At 33.3% G+C, this 22,209-nt stretch overlaps 2 long non-coding RNA genes across 2 annotated transcripts; both read right to left on the bottom strand.

Annotated features, from left to right (window-relative positions):
- Nucleotides 1-868: 868 nt before the first annotated feature.
- Nucleotides 869-1,161, bottom strand: LOC140006818 (uncharacterized). The gene is made up of 2 exons (XR_011814668.1): nucleotides 1,038-1,161; nucleotides 869-939 (listed from the first exon to the last, which is right to left on the bottom strand). It is a non-coding gene; the product is annotated as an uncharacterized lncRNA (long non-coding RNA).
- A 17,047-nt stretch (nucleotides 1,162-18,208) lies between these two features.
- Nucleotides 18,209-21,923, bottom strand: LOC113722730 (uncharacterized). Its single transcript, XR_011814016.1, has 2 exons — nucleotides 20,977-21,923; nucleotides 18,209-18,620 (listed from the first exon to the last, which is right to left on the bottom strand). It is a non-coding gene; the product is annotated as an uncharacterized lncRNA (long non-coding RNA).
- Nucleotides 21,924-22,209: the final 286 nt, after the last annotated feature.

The raw sequence follows: 22,209 nt of genomic DNA, 5'->3' as shown, positions 1-22,209 counted from the left end.
GGTCGTTGTCGGAGTGAGATTTTAATACTATCTGATATGAGTCCAAGTTTGGGACATTTCTCAAACTCTTAAAGAAGCAAGCATATGGATTTTCTTTCATTACTTCCATTAGCTTGACTACAATACTTTCGGTCCGCCTTTCTGATATTGCTAATCGATTCTAAATTTCATATTCTGTGTCATGGAAATAAGCTGAAGATATACATTCCTAATCCTCCATGTGGTATTAGTTCATTGATAAAATGGTAGGTTTGGCCTTGTATCTTGAATGTATAGATTCCATTTGTCCTCTTGCAAAAGGATTTGTCATAGTGAACACCAAAGGAAGTAAATGCAAACATGCTATTATAGGTCCTGACATAGGTTCGGAAATGTATAGTTTCTTCACTCTGTCCAGTAAAAAGTTCAATTAATATATCAGGTAGCTTATTTTCATGGAGCACAACCTCGCCATCAAAACAGCAAAAGTTTGCTATCTCTGAATAGAATTTTTTCGCTCCACAATATTTACAATCTGATGCATCAGGGAGATGGTCTGCATTTTGGCTAATGAAATTCAGAGCGTCTACACCAGCTGCATTTTTACATTCTATAGAATAATAGGAATACAAAGAATTTTTATCACTATGTTATATGCATATGAAAGAACTATAAATATTTGTATATGAATAGATATAACATAAAGAAACAGGAATGATACCTTTATTTTGCATGTAAGTCTTGTTTGCTCGGATATCTGATCTCCTTTGGCTTGAGCTTTTGCCTACAGAACAATAATGTCGCTAGTTAGGAGGTAAAAATGATCATGCTGCTGATAAGAATATATAAGTTCTGCAACATTTTCAGATACATTTTAGTTATACATACCTTTTGGATGATTTTTTATGACATTAGAAACATTGGTTTCCACTGGCTGAGGCTGTACTGTCATTGATATACCTGATTAGGCAAATAAAAAAGTGTAAGAACATAAATCAAATTCAGTGACCAACCAACACTGAGCAAATATTTGTAAAAATAGTATTAAGGAGTTAAACCTGCAAGATTATCAACTGTTTCATGCAAGAAATTAGAGCAGCTATGGCATATAGGAGGATCACCTACCAGATAAAAACATAGAAATTGTTACATGAAACATAGAGTGATAAATATGATTATAACAAGATATACCTGACACATTTAGTTTATTGATTCTTCTGCATTTATAGATGGATGACTTTTTTGATGAAGAACCTAGAAGAGCAAAAAAAATTCTATGTTTAAATGTCGAAAATTACTTGTGTAAACATAGAATACAGAATCAATTTGTGTAGGCATACCTTGTTCAAATGTCGAAAATACAGAATCATGCTTTTTCAGCTTGCCTTTTGATTTACCATTGGTTTTACATAGAGAATTACTTTTGACAGCAATGGATTGTTACAGATTCGTCTCTTTGTTTCTACTTTGTTGCAGAAGCTGTTTAACAGCAATACTCTGTTGGTTATTGTGCTCATTGTTCTGCTGTACGTCACACCCAAGTGGAAGTTCTATACTTGATATACAAGATTTTCATAATTTACATCGCTTATAGAAGATTTTTTTAAATTCAGTATTAGGGTAACAAAAGAAAACACTGAAAAACTTCAGAAGTTCTTTTTTCTCCTCTTTATTTATGAAGAAAGTAATTTAGAAGCATCAGTCAGTGATTGAAAAAGAGGTGCATGGCATTGACGGGCTGGATAATATGGAATCTTGCTGGGAAAAACAAATGTTTATGGTGATATATTTTTATATGCATTATGCACGTTTATAGTTTTACATAAGCTTAGTTTTTTTTTTTGGCAACATTAAATGCCATTAATTAATTAAAGCATGAGATCATATAGAAAAGTGAGGCAGGAACAGTTTTAAATTTTAACGCCTCTGCTAGCTGTATTAACATTTCAAATACTGCTCAGTTAGTATTATTTTTTTTGTATGCTACAATCCAGATTAGTAGTATATTTCAAGTAAGTTGTGCTTTGGGTTCCGTTCTACACTATTCATTGCAGCTCGACATGGAATTTGGTGAACTGTTCGCCCAATTTGAACATTTGACTGATGCAGGAAAAGATATAGTCGACTGTATGAGAACTTAGTAACTTGTTGTTACTCGATCTATGTTTTTCTCATAAGCAGGTTTCTCATAAGAGGATTCTTGAGTACTGCATGCATGAGAAGCACATTTATTCACTACATTATTGTTCTTTTATTTCAAACAATGCATTATTGCTTTCTGCTGCATACAAGAACGCAATATAAAGGCAAAACTGAATCAGATACCATTAGTTTGCTGTTGGTTCATAGAAGACGTGGATGCAGCAGCTTTCCTTGCTCTCCTCTTTTGATAAGCTTCTCTCTGTTTAGCTCGACGAGCTTCTTTTTCTTCCACTGATAAGGAAGCATATTTTTCTCTTAATTTTCGGTTACGAACAATGTTTTTATTCGTTGAATGTGCAAGTGCATCAATTGAAGCCATGGTTTACAGTTTATAGCATGAATAAAGGAAGCATAAACAAAACAGAAGGTAGTAGGATAAAGCAAAAAGTTGTGGACTTATACAAATAGCTACGGAAGATGAATACATGAAGCAATTTTCCAATTTCCCACACGAAAAGTAAAAAGCTATTGTAAAATGACACTGTCAGACATGAGTTGAAAATATATAGTCCATTCAATGAGTATTTTGAGGGAGGAAAATGTAATTGAACAAGACAAAATGAGCTGGCTGATAGAAATAAACATCACGTCTCATTAATGCTTCTTGTAAATGCTGCAAAACAGCCAATGTTCCACTAACATTCGGCTAAGCCTTGCTCCAAGAAAAAGAACAACCAAAAGACTTGAAGGACAAAAATGCCCCTGAAGAGAGCAAATGAATTGTAATGAACAATAACCCTCCAAACGTCTTAGCTCCAAGAAAAAGAACAACCAAAAGGCTTGAAGGACAAAAATGCCCCTGAAGAGAGCAGATGAATTGTAATGAACAGTAACCCTCCAAACGTCTTCTTATATATTATAAAGAAATATGAACCTAAATACAAAGGAGAAATTGATAGAAGAGATGTCACCCTTGTCACATGAGTTTCAAACTCTCCATCTTTGCTCCTCAAATTTTCATCCAAATCTAAGTACAAATACAAGAAAGAAAAACTACACTACCTATACTATACTGCTCTAACTAATGAACTAAGGAAATTCTAGTGAAAACTACATTTTTGGTGAGTTTCTCTAGTCTTCCAAAGTTGTGTAAATGTTCTCCAAAGGCCTCTATTTATAGAGGATTCAAGAGCCAAATGAGCTGTTTCTAGTTGTCATTTTTTACTCTTGAAACTCCTATGAGTTATCTTTCCAACTTTTCACACTTTTATTGATTAGATACAGCCGAAATTGAGTTGGAAAAGTTGTGTGAAAGCAGGACAAGTTGATGAGCAAGTTGCAGAAGATAGAAGAGAATAGGCAATCTCAGGAATATGCGACTTCATCTCGCATATTGGATAGTCGCGTTTTCACTTCAGCACCACTTCAACTGATATTTTCTCAATGATGGAGACCGAACTAGCTCTTGTAAAAAACATAAAAGTTGTAAATATTTGAGTTAGCTTTCCAATGCCTTAAGAATCATCTCATTTGGAGCTCTGTGGACTGAGATATGACTAAAACACTATCAATTAGTCAGAGCTCTGTTTCAGCTTTCGACAACAGAATTGAACTTATGTATTTCAATTTTTTGGCTAGGAAAACGACTGAAATGGACTTCGATGTCTTCATACCAAATGTAGATCTAGCTCTTAGATTCAAAATAGTTTAAGAATCACCTTAATCCGATACTTGTAACTCAAGATATTGCTAAAATACCACAAGGCATCAAAGCTGTCTTCACTTGCATTTCTCCCTTCGAATGTTTTGCACTTCATGTCTTCTGTAAACCAATTCAAACCGTCATCAATCATCCAATTATCTTCTCCAATCACTCCATTTGATGATTGAATTATTAAACCTACAAAAACATGAAGTTTTTACCCTTAAAATCCATAGAAATGTAATTTTCACACTTTAACCATAAAATGCATATTTTCACTAGAAACTTAGTTAATTAGCTATAAAAGTAGTTAAAACACACTAAAACTAACTAATAAAACACACTTAAAAACACGTAAATTATACACTTATCAATTGTCATTACAGAGAATACATTCCTGCTCTAGCTTTTTTATTCTTTTCATAAAAATAGAAAATAGTGGGTGGAAGCAACTCTAATATATCAGAGCCAGGTAGCTTTATTATTCTTTTCATAAAAATAGAAAATAGTGTGCAAAAGCAACTCAAATATATCAGAGCCAGGTTTTGATCCTTAGACCTGTGAATTATGGGCCCACCATGCTTATGTTACATCAAACTGGTTGTTGTTTCAACTTATAGTTATTAATAAATATAACTTAACATAAATTTGCAGTGCAATGCTATGTCCATGTCATGCAGCCTTTTGTTATTGAGTTTGTGACTTAAAAACCACACTACTAGCCATAACAATGACAGGATGTCCTTAAGCCTATGGCATGTCTAAGTTCTAACTTGTAAGAGAAAGTAATTTATACCAACTCTGCAATAAATAGTGCATGATAGACAATATGAGAATAAATGTATATACTAAAATAATAAATATAGACACTAATACAATAAGTAAAAAACATATCAAATGAATATCAACTCGTAGCTTTTTTATTCTTTTCTTAAAAAATAGAAAACAGTGGGCAAAAGAAACTCTAATATTTCAGAGTTATTCTTTTCCTAAAAAATAGAAAATAATGGGCAAAAGCAACTCAAATATATCAGAGCCAGGTTTCGATCCTAGGACCTGTGGGTTATGGGCCCACCACGCTTCTGCTGCGCCACTCTGATTGTTGTTTAAATTCATAATTATTAATAAATATAACGTAATATAAATTTGCAATGCAATTCTATGTCCATGTCATGCAGCCTTTTCTTATTGAGTTTATGACTTAAAAAGCACACCTCTTTAAGCCTATATCATGTCTGAGTTCTAACTTGTAAGAGAAAATAATTTATACCAACTCTGCAATTAATAGTGCAGTATAGACAATATGAGAATAAATGTATATACTAAAAATAATAAATATAGGCACTAATACAATAAGTAAAAAGGATATCAAATAAATATCAACTCGTAGCTTTTTTATTCTTTTCTTAAAAAATAGAAAATAGTGGGCAGAAGCAACTCTAATATATCAGAGTTATGTTTTTCTTAAAAAATAGAGAATAGTGGGTAGAAGCAACTCCAATATATTAGAGCCAGGTTTTGATCATAGGACTTGTGGGTTATGGGCTCACCACGCTTCCGCTGCGCCACTCTGATTGTTGTTTAAACTTATAGTTATTAATAAGTATCACTTAATATAAATTTGCAATGCAATTCTATGCCGATGTCATGCCGCCTTTTCTTATTGAATTTGTGACTTAAAAAGCACACCATCTAGCCATAACAATGACAAGATGTCCTTAAGCTTGTATCATATCTGAGTTCTAACTTGTAAGAGAAAGTAATTTATACCAACTCTGCAATTAATAGTGCAGAGAATAAATGTATATACTAAAAATAATAAATATAGACAGTAATACAATAAGTAAAAACATATCAAATAAATATCAACTCGTAGCTTTTTTACTCTTTTCTTAAAAACTAGAAAATAGTGAGTAGAAGAAACTCAAATATATCAAAACAAAGTTTTGATCCTAGGAACTGTGGATTATGGGCCCACCATACTTCCGCTGCGCCACTCTGATTATTGCTTCAACTTAACATATATTTGCAGTGCAACTCTATATCCATGTCATGCAGCCTTTTCTTATTGAGTTTGTGACTTAAAAAGCGCCCCGTCTATCCATAACAATGACATTATGTCCTTAAGCCTATGTCATGTCTGAGTTCTAACTTGCAAGAGAAAGTATTTCATACCAACTCTGCAATTAATAGTGCATTATAGACAATATGAGAATAAATGTATATACTAAAAATAATCAATATAGACACTAATACAATACGTAAAATCCATAACAAATTTTCTCTTCCCTTAAAATTTGTTTTAATTTTATATATATTATATTAGTGTCTACATTTGTTGTTTTAATATCTACATTTATTGTATTAGTATTTATATTTCACGGTACAATTATAATTGATAATTGCAGAAGCCACTAATCCCAATTGTAGCAGTGTTAAACTACTAGTTGCTACTGCTACAATTTTTAGTGTCAAAACAATGATGTTTCTTTCAAGAAAGAAATATCAAAAGCAATAAAGAGAAGAGAGTGAAAGAGCACGACCTCAGGTCTTTCCCCAACTGATGGCTGTCTTTATCTTTTTTTCGTTTGAAACTATTTCTTGATTTATGTTCTTCTTGTTGATTCAAAAATTTTGGTACTGATTTTGAGAGGGTTTGGACTCAATTTGATGGTAAACTTTGGTAGTTGTCCCACCTTGGGTCTTTGCTTGCTCGATGGCTCTTGAGTCATTTTCGAATAGATTCAATCTCAGTTATGTATCCACCCAAAAAAAAAAAGAAAAACTCAAGTCTAATGAAGTATTTTGACAAAAAGCCCAATTGAAGGTGGAGGAAGGGGTGCTGCGTGGTGGCAGTGATGGTGCTTGGCCAACCATCAAGTTGAGGTACCTCTTTTGCAAACTAGATATATTTTAGGGACTGGATTGCAATTAATTTTTTGATTGTCAAAGTATCTGAGACATAATATTGATTTAACACAATCCGTACTATTCTTTAAAATTGATTAACAGTGCCCAATTCTTGAGTGACAAATTTGTTAAAAGTCTTTCTTCTTATAGATTTTCTTGAGTGCCCAATATTCTTTTTGACTAATCTTGTTTTTGAGATCGTTTGAAAGTATTTTGAGGTTATAAGGAGGTTAGTAAACAAAAGTAGATAAAAGCTTGAGAGAAGGAAGTAACAAATAGATGTTCGAAGGTATATCTTCTAAAGATGGTTTAATGAACTTAAAGGCTAAACTTGATCGTAGAACATTAAAAATTCAATTGGACACCATTACAAATATGCTCGAACAAAACTAGAATGTTAATGCTTCCAATTCATATCATGTGATTTGTGACTTATGTCGAGATTATCATGCTACTCATACATGTAGGCAAGCACAAAATATGCATTATTTTGATAAATTGGGGCATTGCAATTCTTGTTTTGATCAAAATAGTTCTAATTGGACTAATTCTTATACTTATGGTTGAGATAATCAATGTGCAGATAATGATTCTCTATGTTTTTATGATTATCAAGCCAAGTATGTCCAAATTGAATCAAAGCTATCTTGGGAGCTAGTTATAGAAAAATCTTCTAATCAATTTGATTTAGCTATAGAAAAACTAGCTAATGCAACTTTCGACCGTTTTGATAGGGTTAAGGAAAGCTTAGATGAACTAACTTCTCACTTTGGGCCAATTCAAGACCAATTGCATGTTTTGTGTGAAGTTATTTCTTCTGATAATATGCAAATTGACCCTAACATAAGGGTAAGGATGTTTCATATGAAAGTGGATACATTTTTGATGATAATGAATTTGATTGTTGTTTTAACGAGAAAATATCTGTTTCATATGATAATGCCTTTGGAATAAAGTTTGAACCTCAAAAGGTAATCATGAATGATTCATATATAATCTCTCTTGAGAATTGTGTTAAGAGTAGGTTCCAAAGTCATAGTCGCCCAAGGAAGGCAAGTGAATGTTCCTCTGGTAAGTTCTCAAGTGGTACACGTACAAGGTAATATCTATGAAATACTTAAGATAGGTAAACCACTTCCATCTCTCAAATGATTTGAATATATGGCTTTTGCCATCAAACCACCTTTTATTGATCCACCATGACCTAAGATAGTGGATTATTCTTTAACGAAACCTCCTTAAAAAATGAGGTGAAATAGCCAAGCTAATAACTATAAATGAGGTAATAGTCAAGCTAATAACTATAAAGAAGTGCTTTTTGGGAGGTAACCCAATATATTAGTATTTTGTTTCAATTTAGTGTGATTTTAGGGTTTAATTAAGTAGTGATGTTATTTTGTTATTTTTGTTTTGTAGGTTTGAGAAATAGAAGAAAAGGTGGGCAAATGAAGTGAAAAAGGCAAACTTTGATCAAAGAAGTCAACCCCGCGATTTTGAGTAATTGTTGTTCTTGATTTGTTAAAGAGGGTTACAATGCATGTTTTGATCATTTTACATGTGCGTGCATTAATTATTTTGACAAAAGAATTATCTAAAATGCATTTTGAGAAATTGGAGTGAAGTGTGTAACTTTTGAAAGGTCAAAAGTTTTACAGAAAAATTGCAGATCAAAAAACGTGACCTCTGAAAACGTGGCATGAGCTCATGTTTTCATCAATTCACGTTTTGTCTTCTATAAATTTAAAACAGAAAATGTGGTCTATGGAAAATGTGATCTCCAGCTAATGTTTTATGCTCATGTATTCAAAACTCTGTTTTAAAGACACAAAATGCAGGCTACATTTCACTTCCTCCTTCCTTCCCAAGCCTACATTTTTCACATACACAAACACAAACGTCACAAATTGTGAGGACCCATAATTTTATTATTTCAAAATATTGTTAAATTGGTCATTTTAAAAATATTTCGTACTCGAGTTACCCAAAAAAAAAAAATACTAAAGTCCATGAATTTCTCGAAAATAAATTTTACCGATTGGTTCTTTACGCGCATATTATTTTAATGCCCAAATTTATTCAAGATGAAGTGCTTATCATGATTTTTTTATTGTTATATATATATATACTTGGATTATCATATTTTAGAGTTTTAGAATCGAATAAGTTGAATTTCCAAGTTCAAACGAGAAAACCCTTAAGTTTGACCTTTATACGCGCGCGTGCCGAAAAGGCCCCGACAGGCACATTAATTTGATTAATTGGAGATTTTAAGAACATGATATTAGACTACTAGTAATGTACTATTAATGTACTAGGGAAATTACCTCAGAGGTTTAGTGCACAAAAGTTGCAAACGAGCGCGAAAATTGGACACGCGAAGACCCTAAACGGACCTAGCATGAGTTGACACTTAGACTTAACCATTAAGTCACCAATTCTCTCCACTTTCATTACAAAATCTAATTTCACTCTCTCGCCTCTCTTCACTCTCTCTGTTTGGCCGAAAATAGGAAGAAGAAAAGGGAAGAAAAATCTAGCCAAAATCCTTACAAAATTACTTCAATCCACTTCCAGATTTCATCATCCATTAGAGGGCTTTGATCCTAGCTTGGAAGAGGGGGCTGTTCATCGGTTTTCTTGGAGGAATTTCGGTCAAGATTTCTGCCCTAAAGCTGTCCAACTAAGTTCTTGATGTAACTCACTCACCCACACTTCAATCTTGCAAAATTATAGCTCAAATGGAGCAAAGGTAGCATGGGTTTGCAACCTATGGTAGAATTTGGGTTGATTGGTTGAGTAATTATGTTCTTGCAATTCCATGACATGCTCGAGGGTTTGAGGATGTTTATTGGTGGCTGATGTGATGAATTAACATGTTGTGGTTGTTGATATTGTGCTGTGTTGCATGTATATAGAATGATTGATGGAATGAAGTTGGAAGAAAGTTAGAAATTTGGAAAAGGTACTGTCTGAAATTTCTGACTTGCTGCCCGACTTTCTTGTTTGCTGCTGCCCTGTAATTTCGGAAATTTTCTGGTGTTAATTGAGCTTCCAAATTGGTGTAGATATGTTGTGCTATGCGTATTGTGGTTGTCTACCAAAAATCAACCCAAATGGTTGGTTAAATTTTGAGTTACAAGTAAAGAAGCAAAACTGGAACAAGCTCCAGAATTTTCTGACCAGCAACATTTGTGTAGCTATAACGTTTTGCTCATTGATCGAAATTGAGTACCGTTTGTGGCATGTGAAAGTAGACTCTTAGAGCTTTAAAACGGTACCAAGCTCATTTTCTAGTTCGTCCCGAGCGATTCGTGGCGAGTTTTGAAAGTTGGCTGTCTGTTTATTACTGTTCATCCGAGACTGTCCAAAAAATCCATTTTGTTGCTTGATTGATTTTGAACCGCTTATGTCTGGATTTTGGAAATGATTTCTTCTACATAAATATATCCTTGTGAACCTAGTTTCTAACACCAACAACCGTTTTCAATATCACTGAGAATCGAGTAAGATACGGCCTAATTAGCGAAGTGCATTAAATCTGGAAAATTTCTGGAAAGGCCACAGTCCAGGAATTTTAGCGAACTTCAACTTTTTATTTCTTGAGCTAGGAACATCAGAATCGAGTTCTGTTTTTTTCATTTGAAACCTGGATTGGTACTTTACATATATCAAATTTCAAAGGCTGGTTTTGATTCTATGATTTTTAGCGAAATTCCAAAATTATTGGAAAAACTTGGACTGTTTTGACCTATCTTCAATGAATAGTAAACTTTCTTGGAGAAATTGACTTGTTTCTGATTTGATTCTTGGAAAGTGACCTTCTACAAAGTTGTTACTCTTCGAATGAAGTTTTTGACGGTGTAAAATTTGCCATTTTTAGACTTTCCGAACTTCCGGACTGATATTTCCAAGAATGACTCGAAAAGTGAAAATTTCCAATTTGGACCTAAATGTTCTTTTAAGGGCCTAGGTTACATTTTTAGAACTCTTGGAGCATTTCAAACCTATTTTCATGGTGAACTTGAGTTCACCTATCACTTGAGATCTCATTTGAAAGTCGGTTTCTTATGAACTGAAATACTTTGGAAACTTGAATGTTGGAGTCAAAATTGACTATTTCTTTTCTTTACACGAATACTGTATGGCCTGGAATTTGAGATACAATGCATTATTGCATACTTTCAGGATCTCAAGAGGACTTCGAGGGAACTCCCGGCGAAGCGTCTTAGAGCTAATTTCTCAAACTTTGACTTTTGATACTTGGTGAGTATCAAGTGCATGTGAAGTATTTAAATGAAATGATTCTTGTACTTGCTAGTTAATGAGGCTAGGGCGTACTTTATCGCCCTTGTCCTCTCTTTCATGAAATTGCTTGCTTGATAAGTGATACGTGTTACATGTGAATGCAAATGAAAGTGTTTTTCGTGAGCATTGAGCGGCAGAATGTATCATGCCTTTTTAGGGTAGGAGGTACCGCTCATCCCGTCTCAATGCTATGACCAAATCTTGTCGATTGGAGCTTTGTCTCATCGACCTAAAAGTGAATGGGGGGGACTCCCCAACCCATTGGCTAGCCTTGTAACTCGAACCGGCAAGAGCTTGGTCGAGAAACTTGGTGAACCTTGGGAAGTGTTATTGCTTGATCCAAATAAGGGGTCTTGCTAGGTATACTTGTTAAGTGATACCACCTGCATGCTTGTTTGGTTACGGATCCAAGAGGGTGTCATGGTGGCTGGAGGTAGTAAGTGGAGTTCTACATGGATAACTGTGAAAGTTGATGGAGGGTCAACTACCTGAGCTTGGATCGCGCGTGGATTAGCTCCTGAGAGCTCCCGTATCCTTTTATTGTGATCAAATTCCCTACTTGCTTAATGTTTCGCAGTTACTTGTTACTTGAGTTATTGCTTCATATTGTGTCTTTGCTCGCATGCTTGCATGTTTTTCCCTTGGCCTCACTGAGCGTTAGCTCACCCCAATTTGTTTTCCTTAACAGGTTTGGAAGTGGAAGTTCTGAGGCTTAATTAGTGACCCCGAAAAATAATTTTTTCCCACAGGGCTCGAGGCCAAAGAAAGCGCTTGTATTGAGTTATTAGTGCCTGAAGGGATATCTCATATATAATTTGAATTCGATTCACTTGATAATTATTTGATGTAATTATTTGAGAACTGAGGACTTTTGTCTTATTCGGGGAATGATACCCTTACTTGAGATTTGTAATGTATCTTATCTCGTTCTAAGTTTGAAAAATGTTATTTCGTTTATTCTTGAGGTTGTACCCTATGTTATTGGATGTGAGTGATGTATTTTATTTGAGAACTGTAGTGAGTCCCGGCGAGAGTTGGGCAGGCGGTCCGCCGAGCCCTTTGGTTCGCCTTAGGGGGAGATGGGGCTGTCACACAAATCTTCTCTTATACACCATTTTGTTGCATGAAATCATCATCCACTACCTTTTGACCTTCATAGAGCCTTTTTAATTGATTGAAATTCTCATAAAACATCTCAAAATCAGTTTTTAAGAGATTGAATGCTAGGATTCATAGTTTCTAATTCCTTCAATTGGTAATCAATTTGGATGATTTTCATAGGGCTTTTTGCATCATTTGCATCACCAAACATCACTCTACCAATTTGAGGTAATTTTTTAAACATAGCTTGGTAGATTGAAGTTTCTCATTTCTTTAATTTCTTAAGAATTTTTAAATAATGAATTGATGATGTTTGCTTATACTTAGGAGTTCCATTATGCTTATTTACCATCTCTAAGCATGTTTATATGATCAAATGTGAGAATGTGATGATCTTTGTGATGTTTAATTTTATGCACATTCCTATATTATGATAATTATGATCAATGAGGTAATTGGTCTAGAGAGGTTACTAAGCATAATTGGATGATTCAATTAGCCAAAATGTAACTTGTTTGTAAAGTTTACATGCATACAATCATTATATGGTGATATTTTGAGAATTTGAATTCATGAGCATTGGAAAGGCTAGTCTATACTAGTTTTGAAATGATGCATTGTTATGGTGTTATAATGAACTCATTATTATTTAATCTTTATATAGAGCATGATTGGATGATGAATTTTGAATACGTGAAGAATTTAGCAATTTGTATAAAATTTTAGGAGTTGAAATTGCATATGTGCATAGTATATTATCTATGTTTTGACTTTGCTCCTAATGGTTATGATATGGTTATCCTATAAATATCTAGAGGAGGATGTATGCATTATAATTGAAAAGCAAGGTATTGAAGGTGAAAGGACAAAATGTATGAAGTGTTTCATTGTATTTTGAGAAATTTCTTGTCAATTTTCTATGGGTACATTACCAAGACAAAGGCGTAGAGTTACGGATCACTGTTTTATGTTTATTAATGCCTTTGTTATTACCTTTCCATTTCTTGAACCATAGTAGTTTGTTTATCATTTTCACTTCTTAAGTTTCTATTACTAATGGTTACAAATAGAACTCATGAAGTTTTCTTTTGTAAAATTGTGGCAAATGGATCATAAACTTCATGATGGATTGTGGAACTTCATAGTTGCGTACTTCAATCACATCAATAGGAGAATATTCCTTTTTTATCTTAGTTTTCCTTTTTACACATTGAGAACAATGTGTATTTTAAATGTGAGAGAGAGAAGTGAGATTACCTGCATTATATGTGATTGATTTTTTGGTTGAAAATATTGGACTTGTGCTTGGAAATGTTATTGTGCTTAGAAATTTTTCAAAATTGGGTTTGTTGGCAAAGAGTTTCATCCATTTATAAGGGAAAATTTCGCTAAAATTTTTTCAAAATCTTGTCCAAAATTACAAAATTGCCCTAAAATGTTTCAAATTTTTTCAATTTTATCCTAGAGCAACAAGTTTCATACCATTAGTAATTCAAATTCTTTCTACTTTTAAGATAAATATATGTGACTTGAAACCTTCATTTCTCATTTGACTTGGAAATTTCTATTATGCGATTAGGATTTTTACCTATTTAGGAAATTTTATCTTAAAAAGTGGAGAAAATTATGCCTAAATTTTGCATGTTTGATGAAATTTCTTCTCTTTACTTAATCTTACATAGTTAAGTGATAAATGTGGTCAATAATTATAGTACTCTTCTCATGATTATTCTTTTGTGAGAATAATGATTATCTTTATCTATCAAAAAAAAAAAGAGAAAAGAAGAGAAAAAAGAGAATAAACGTTGTTCTACTCCAATGATTCTTATACTTAGTAATCGAGAGTTTTCATCTAAAAATATAGACTTTCGCATAAAACGGTACTTAAATTAAAAGTATATAAAGCAACTTGAAAATATGAAGTGTTGAGTAACCGGTGATCTTTATCTAAAATGTCGATCTTCGCATCAAAAGGTACTTTCACAACTTGAGTAAACATTAAGATATATTATATGAATAAATCCCCCTTAAGTTTGAAAAAATAAATGATCATGGGTTTAGAAAGCATTTTTATTGACCATAGGGATTACTTGCTTGTAAAATTGGGAAAGATGAGGAATTGAATTGAATTAGTTACAATTGTGGCATAATTGGCTCTGCTTTACTTGATATTATGAGTACTTGAGATTAATTGAATGATTACATAATGGTTATTTATGCTGTTTTGAGAAAATAAATTTGAATAGTTCACATATGTTTAATTTCAAATTTTTGGCTCATTGTTGGTCTGTAATTCTTAATTGCTAGAGGACAAGCAATAGTTCAAGTATTGGAAAATTTGATAAGTTTGTATTTTAAGCAATTTAAGTGTGTTTTATTATTTAGTTTTGGTATGTTTTATTCACTTTTATAGCTAATTAACTAGGTTTCTAGTGAAGTTTACATTTTACAATTCAAAGTGAGAAATACTGCATTTCTATGGGTTAAAGTAGTGAAAACTTCATATTTTTGCAGGTTTCAATGATTCAATCATCAAATGGAATAAATTGAGAAGATAATTGGATGATTGTTGATGATTTGAAATGATTTAAAGAGAATATGAAGCGCCAACTACTCAAAAGAGGAAATGCAACTTAGTATAAAAGAAGGGGATTTTGATAGCTTTGACACTTGTTGGCATTTTGACTATATCTTGAATTACAAGTATCGGATTGAGGTAATTCTTGAGCCATTTTGAAGCTGACACATAACTTTACGTTTCTTATGAAGATATCAAAATCCATTTCATGAGTTTCTTAGTCAAAATGTCAAAATACATTCGGCCATTTCTTTTGTCAAAAGCTGAAATAGGGGAATGACTAGTCAAAGGTATTTTGGTCATTTATCAGTTTACAGAGCTCCAAATCATATAATTATTAAAGCCTTGGAAAGCCAACTCAAAGGGTTACAATTTCATGTTTTACAAACGAGCTATTTCAGCCACTATCATCTAGAAAATATCAGTGGAAGTTGGACAAAAAACATAGCAAAATTGAAGACCGACCAGAAAGGAGAAAACCTGCAAAAGAGGCAAAACGTGGGGTAAACACTACTCCATTAATGTGCTTTTACTTAGAAACTATCTCCAAACTTTATGACTGCAGTTTAAAGAATTGACCTCCACCAAATTTCATCATTTGCTCTAATTTTTTTTACCCATAATATGTTCAATAATCCACCGCCCTCCCTCTCCCCAAAAACTAAAACAATCCTGGATCCATCTATAACATGATCCGTTGTATTAGTAAATAACTTGATTGAGTATGTTTTGATACGCAATCTTTTGTCAAGTATGTATAACAAGCTATTCGAGTAAAAGTTTCTCAATTTCATGTTTTCCACTTTTATTTGTACAACTTTTTGTACGTTAAATATGTTATAGCAAATGATAATGCATGCATTGTAGTTGCTAAAAATACATGTACCTGTAAAACCCACAAGATCCTGCAAGGGCAGCATGTGTTGCTTGGTAAGCCAAGTGTCACATACTCCACATTATGTATTAGTTTTGAGTCCTTTGACATATGAAGAAAAGGATGACTTAGCATCAAAGAATACTAAGTTTGAGTCAGGATGGGCATCATTGTCAAGAAGATGCAACTTGAGAGGTAAATTGATGATACAGTTTCCTAGTGATAATTTTTATAGAGATATCATTAGAGAATACATTCCTGCTCGTAGCTTTCTTTTTATCTTTTCTTAAAAAAAAAATTTGTGGGTAGAAGCAACTCTAATAAATAAGAGACCGGTTTCGATCTTGGGACCTATGGGTTATGGGCCAACCACGCTTTTGCTACGCCACTCTGATCCTGGGACCTGTGGGTTATGGGCCAACCACACTTCTACTGCGCTACTATGATCCTGGGACCTGTGGGTTATGGGCCAACCACGCTTCTGTTGTGCCACTCTGATTGTTGTTTCAATGTATAGTTATTAATAAATATAACTGAAATTAAATTTGCAGTGGAATTCTATGTCCATGTCATGCAGCCTTTTGTTATTGAGTTTGTAACTTAAAAGCACACTGTCTAGCATTTTCTAGCAATAGCAATGACAGGATGTCCTTAAACCTATGTCATGTCTAAGTTCCAACTTGTAAGAGACAGTAATTTATACCGACTCTGCAATTACCCGGGACAATTGCACAGTGCAATATAGACAATATGATAATAAATGTATATACTAAAATGATAAATATAGACACTAATACAATAAGTCAAAAACATATCAAATTTTCCCTCCCCTTAAAATTTGTTTTATTTCTATATTATTGTATTAGTTTCTACCTTTGTTGTTTTAATATCTACATTTATTGAATTAGTATTTATATTGCAAGGTACAATTATTATTAATAATTGTAGAAGCCACTAATCCCAATTGTAGCAGTGTTAGACTACTAGTTGCCACTGCTACAATTTCTAGTGTCATATCGATTATGTTTCTTTCAAGCGGAACAAATCCTCAACCCCCTTAAAAAGCCTCCTTACCAGGTCTCACCCCAAAAATTTGACATCTATAACGGCTCAACGTGATCTTACTAACCCAATCCTACCCAGAAACCTATGTAGCTATTCCCTCTTGTCGAATGTTACCTTCCCTCTTGTCAGATGTTACCAAACCCAATCAGTGTATTTCAATACAATACAGTAGCAAACAACTTTGTCAATTAGATTAACAACTTAAATTTAGCTGTCAAAAAGATTGCAAATTATAAAAATGACAACTTACCAAGGATATAAATCAATTGAATTGACCTAAAATGGCAATATATAGGAATCTTAAGAAAAAAATTCAAATGAAAAAATTGCTCTTGTAACACTAGAATAAATAAGTGGCAAAAGGATATCAATTTGATTATATTATCCATTGATGTTTACAAACTACTAAAATGACAAAAACATTCTATATATTTTATAAATTCCATAGACATGAAAATGGGCACATAAATAAAATAAGAGTATGTGATTGTTTTAAATTTTTCATAATACCTCGAAATTGGTCATGCTACTTGTTATCCTTCTTTGGAGATTCTTTAACAAACTACAATACATTAGTGAAATAAAAAAAAATTTTAGGGTTAGTAGAAATTTGCTGCTACGTGAAGTATTGTAATGATGATGTAATTGGTTGTGACGCAAGTTGTGTTCAGAAAGAATAGCGTCATATTAAGAAGAAATAGCTAAATATGTTTCTGGGTAGAATTAGGTTAATGAGATCACATGAGTTGCTATAGATGTCAAATTTTTATGGTAGGAACTAGTAAGGAGGCTTCTTAAGGGGGCTAAGAATGTATTCTGAAAGATGACAATACCCATGCTAGTGTGGCCGATCAAATTAAAAAATTGAGTAAAAAGGTAATTTCAAAAAAAATTTTAAAACCTGCCGAGATTAGCGGGTCACAGGTTCAACCGTCCGGATCAAACGGTTCAAAGGGAGTCATCTACAATTCCGATCCAATTGCTAAAACATAAGAGATACAATAATACTTCAAAAATTACAACATATAAACTAACAAATACAGAAAAATTGCTAATAACAGAAAAAATTACTGTTGTGGAGCAAGAAAATCATAGCACAAGAAACATAACTTTCGATAATTCAAACAAACTCAGTTCACAATATCACTATAAAATACTAAATTAAGGTAACATTCAAATTAAACATATAAGCAATAAAGCCACGGATGACAGACTTAAACAACAAACGTAAAATCATAAATCTTTATATATTTTTGCTTGGAATTATGAGATTTTATAATCGTACGAATATCCAAATTATAAGGCTAATGGTCAACTGCTTAAAACCATAGATTATGTTCCATTACAAACAACACCATGAAGCATTAACTAACCCATGGATTAGTGTCCCCCCCCGCCGCTCTCCCCATCACGTTACCAGAGAATAGCCATATCTGGACCTCAAAATCATGTTTTAAATATTTGGTGTTGTAAATGCTTCCCTAATATTGTAAACATCGTCTTTTATTTATCCATTAAATAAATATGAATCCATACTAAGCTCTTCAAAAGGAAACAACAATCTAGGCATATTATTAACCATACGGAGGTAAAGTACTTACCTCCCAGCAAGTTAAAATCTAGATAAAGCTTTTTGAGCGATGTGAGGTTCCCAACCCTCTTTGATATGCCACCAGTCAAGTTGTTCAAGGATAAATCTAAAGTTTCAAGAGTCTTGAATTCCCAAACGAAGGAGGGAATGGAGCCAATTAACTGATTGGCTAAAAGATTTAGCTGATTCAGTGCTGGAAGATTGTAAAATTAGTTCACTGGAAAGCTTCCTGAGAGGCTGTTGCTAGACAAATCTATTACTCTCAAAGAGGACACATTGAAGATAGGCCATGGAATTCCTCCGGTCAGAAAGCTGCTTTGCATGTTTAGTATCTCCAAATTGGTGAGATTTCCAATTTCCTTTGGAATTCCACCTGCATGTAATAGGAAAAATTAGTTTGTTCAATAAAATATAACAAATCGACATAAATTGGCTATTTTTGAAAATTGCGAAACAGATTAGGATATTCACAATCTAGGAATTAAACATATGGATTTATATTTTGCTGGTGGTAAAAGCCCTTCATAATCTGCTTCATGGCCAATCTTATTCATGTGGAATCCTTAATTTTGTTATAGTTTACATTTTCTGATAGACATACATGTATATTAGCAAAAAATTTTCAGACAATTTCAAATTTTAATCTACCCATTAAGATGGAAAGAAAATATACTAAGATTACTTTGTAGAGTTTCATTAGCAAAATATAAGCAAGTGGATTTATGAAGAAAAAGTAAGGAAAACCAGATAATAGCTGGGGCAAATTGGTGCAACAAAAGTACATTAAGAAGCTAAGTGGCGTATTTTTCTACTTTCTGATCATCTGCTTTTGGAGTGTCACAACATTTAGGGTCCTTCTGCTCTCATTTCAATTGGGAAATTTCCACTTTTAGGTACAAAATTGTAATCCCAAGTTATCCTCGTATCAGCATCTTAACCATACACTTGCCTCCCCAAATTTTTTGGGATCCATTTCAGTCTAACAATACTACCTCCAATACTGTAGGAAATAATAATTGTTTAGACACTACATTTTAAATAGGGGTCTGGATAGCTTTCACTTAGAAAAAAATTTTGTCATTTGCATTACAAAAATGTTTTCTAATCAACTTTGTTTTACAATAATTTTTTTATTTCACATATATTATTTTACAAAAAATGTTATAATATTATTCTAAAAAAATTTTCTAACTAATTTTCAATTCAAACACACTACATAATCAGAACCTTAAGATCTTGGAATGGAACTCAAACCACTTGTTTAGTTCTAGTACTAGTCAGTTGTTGCAATGCTAACCAAGTGTCTAATTTTATTGATGGGTCCACGTGAGATTCGTTCCTTGGTAGGAAAGACTTCAGTTGTTTATTTTATTGACTTAAGTGCATGCCGAGAAGCCCCTTTGTTGAGAAATTCATAGGGAGATGTTACATGGTCAAGACGGATTTGGCTTCTTTCCAATAAATTTCCTCTCCATTCCTCAACAGGAAATGCATGACAAGCGTGTCATTTATCATAGAGGGGTATGATCACTTTTAATTTTGACCAATTCTAACCCTTAATAAATGATAAACACGAATTATGCATCTAATTGTGCATTATAGAAAATAGAGAAGGAATTCACTCAAGAAAAGTCAAATCCGGTCAAGATACCCTATGTGTTAAAGTCATGTGGTGTAGCATCATCATTATATCCCACCAAATGATATAGGGATAATTTCAGAAGCCTCCCTCGAGGTTTCTGACAATTTCACCTAATGCTCTTGAGATTTTCAATATTACACATACCTCTCTTGACCTTACAAAATGACCATAATAGCCTTAGCATATTAATATTTTTCATGCAATTAAACAATCCACTCCTAATCTTGTTCATATGAATGCATCACACAATTAGACATTTAATGGAAACAAAAATAAAACTCACTCGTGGAATAACCGATCATGTCTAAAACACAATCATAACATATTAAAAATTAATTTTAGCTTTGCTTGGAGGATTTAGAGATGAATAGAAGAAGATGTAAATTGGGTGGTTTAAAAAGGATAGGGCTGGTATTGATACTATAATATTTGAGGAATAGGATTTTATAGAAAATTTTTTGAGTTTAACAGTGCAAATTTTTTTAAATTTCAATTGAGGTTTTAGAATTTAGGAACTGATGGTAATGACCATTGTGATAATGGTACTAATTTGAAATGTGGTAATATTAAAGGTTTAAAATAGCAGAGATAAGGGTTGAAAATGAGTTTGAAATTTTGTTCATGTTCCATAGTTTTCGAATAATTTTATAGGAAGGTAAAATAAATTCACAATTTCATGAGGGCATTTGGGTTATTCATTCAAAATTTTGACCATTAAATAGTTTTATATGTAATTTTTCAAACTTCAAGGGAACTAGGTGAATTGTTAAAAATCTCAAGGGTGGTTTCTGAAATAATCCCAATAATATAAAATGAATCCTGTATATACTCCATCAATTACCAAACAAGAAAGGCCTATCTTACTTTATTAATTAGGTTGACTGTGATTGATGCCAATGTATCACATGGCATTTTCACAACCATAGGTTCGGCCATGTAATTACTATTCCGTAGAAGAGGACTTGGCATGGTAGCAGAAAACCGTAAAAATCTAAAAAATATTGTAAACGGAACAATGTCGAATTCGCAAATTTGTTCATGCCGCTTAAATATGAAAGCAAGTTCGTAGAGGAAATGGAGTTCATACCAGTAAAATTGTTTCCCCCAATAGATAAATCCTTGAGCTTGTCCAAGTATCCAAGTGTTCTTGGGATCCGGCCATTGAACTGATCGTTGGACAGTGACAAATGCTCAAGGTCTCTGCACTTATATAACTCAGATGGAATTGAACCTTGAAGCTGATTGACTGAAAGATTCAGTCCTTTGATCTGTTCCAATGGATGATTGCAGATGTGTATTGGAAGGCTACCTGACAAGCTATTCTCTGCAAAATCAATTTCTTCCAATGACATGTTGAAGATGCCAGATGGTATGGACCCGGTAAGCTGGTTACCTCTAATGTCCTCAAATTGGAAAGATTTCCAATCCTTTTTGGAATATTTCCTTCCAATAAATTACAACCTAAATTTAGTTGCTTCAGCTTTGAGATATTTCCTACAGAAAGTGGGATCACACCAGAGAAGCTGTTGTTGTTGAGAAGAAGAAACTGAAGTTCTTGCAAGTTTCCAAACCATGAAGGGATTTCTCCACACAAGTTGTTGTATCCAACATTCATCAGTTTCAAACTTCTCAGATTAGCTAACTGATGAGGGTTGAAGCCACTGAAATAGTTATGGCTGAAATCCAGTGAAGTCAAGAATGTGAGATTCCCTAAATGGGGAGGAATTATCCCTCTAAGGCTCCAATTAGAAAGATTCAAAGCTGCAACCCTTTGGTTCTTGAAAGCACAGGAAATCCCAGTCCAGTTGCAGACAAAGGTTGTGGAAGACCAATTGTTTAAGAAGCCAAAATGGTCTAAAGAAATATGGCTTTTGAATTCAAGAAGAGCAGATAGATCTGTGGTGAGATTTTGGGGTGGTATAATTGCTTGGTGAAGCATAAAATAATTTGCCATCAATAAAGAAGCAATGAGGAAATGAATTTTCCCCATATTGAGTAGGAAATAAAAACTTTGATGCAAATCCTTGCAAATAAAGGAACCTGAGAGCTAGCAATGGTTTTTTTGTATTTATTGTAGCTAGATGCCGATTCTACCCAAGTGTTTCTTTTTCTTTTCTTTTCCATTTTTTTCCTTTCTTCGGGTTTTCAACAAGGAATTTAAAAGGGATAAGTGTAAACTCCTAATAGAATTGCATAAATATCACTTAATACTCCTATTATTTTACATCTATCACTATATATTTTCCTGCAATTTTATACAAGTATTAACTCTTGTTCAATTTAGTGCTAAGCAAGGACAATAGTGGCATTTCAACTAACA

This window comes from Coffea arabica, chromosome 5e (assembly GCF_036785885.1).
Source record: "Coffea arabica cultivar ET-39 chromosome 5e, Coffea Arabica ET-39 HiFi, whole genome shotgun sequence".
NCBI lineage: Eukaryota > Viridiplantae > Streptophyta > Magnoliopsida > Gentianales > Rubiaceae > Coffea > Coffea arabica.
The sequence above is the reverse complement of the archived record's forward strand: the minus strand, read 5'-3'. Positions and strand labels throughout refer to the sequence as shown.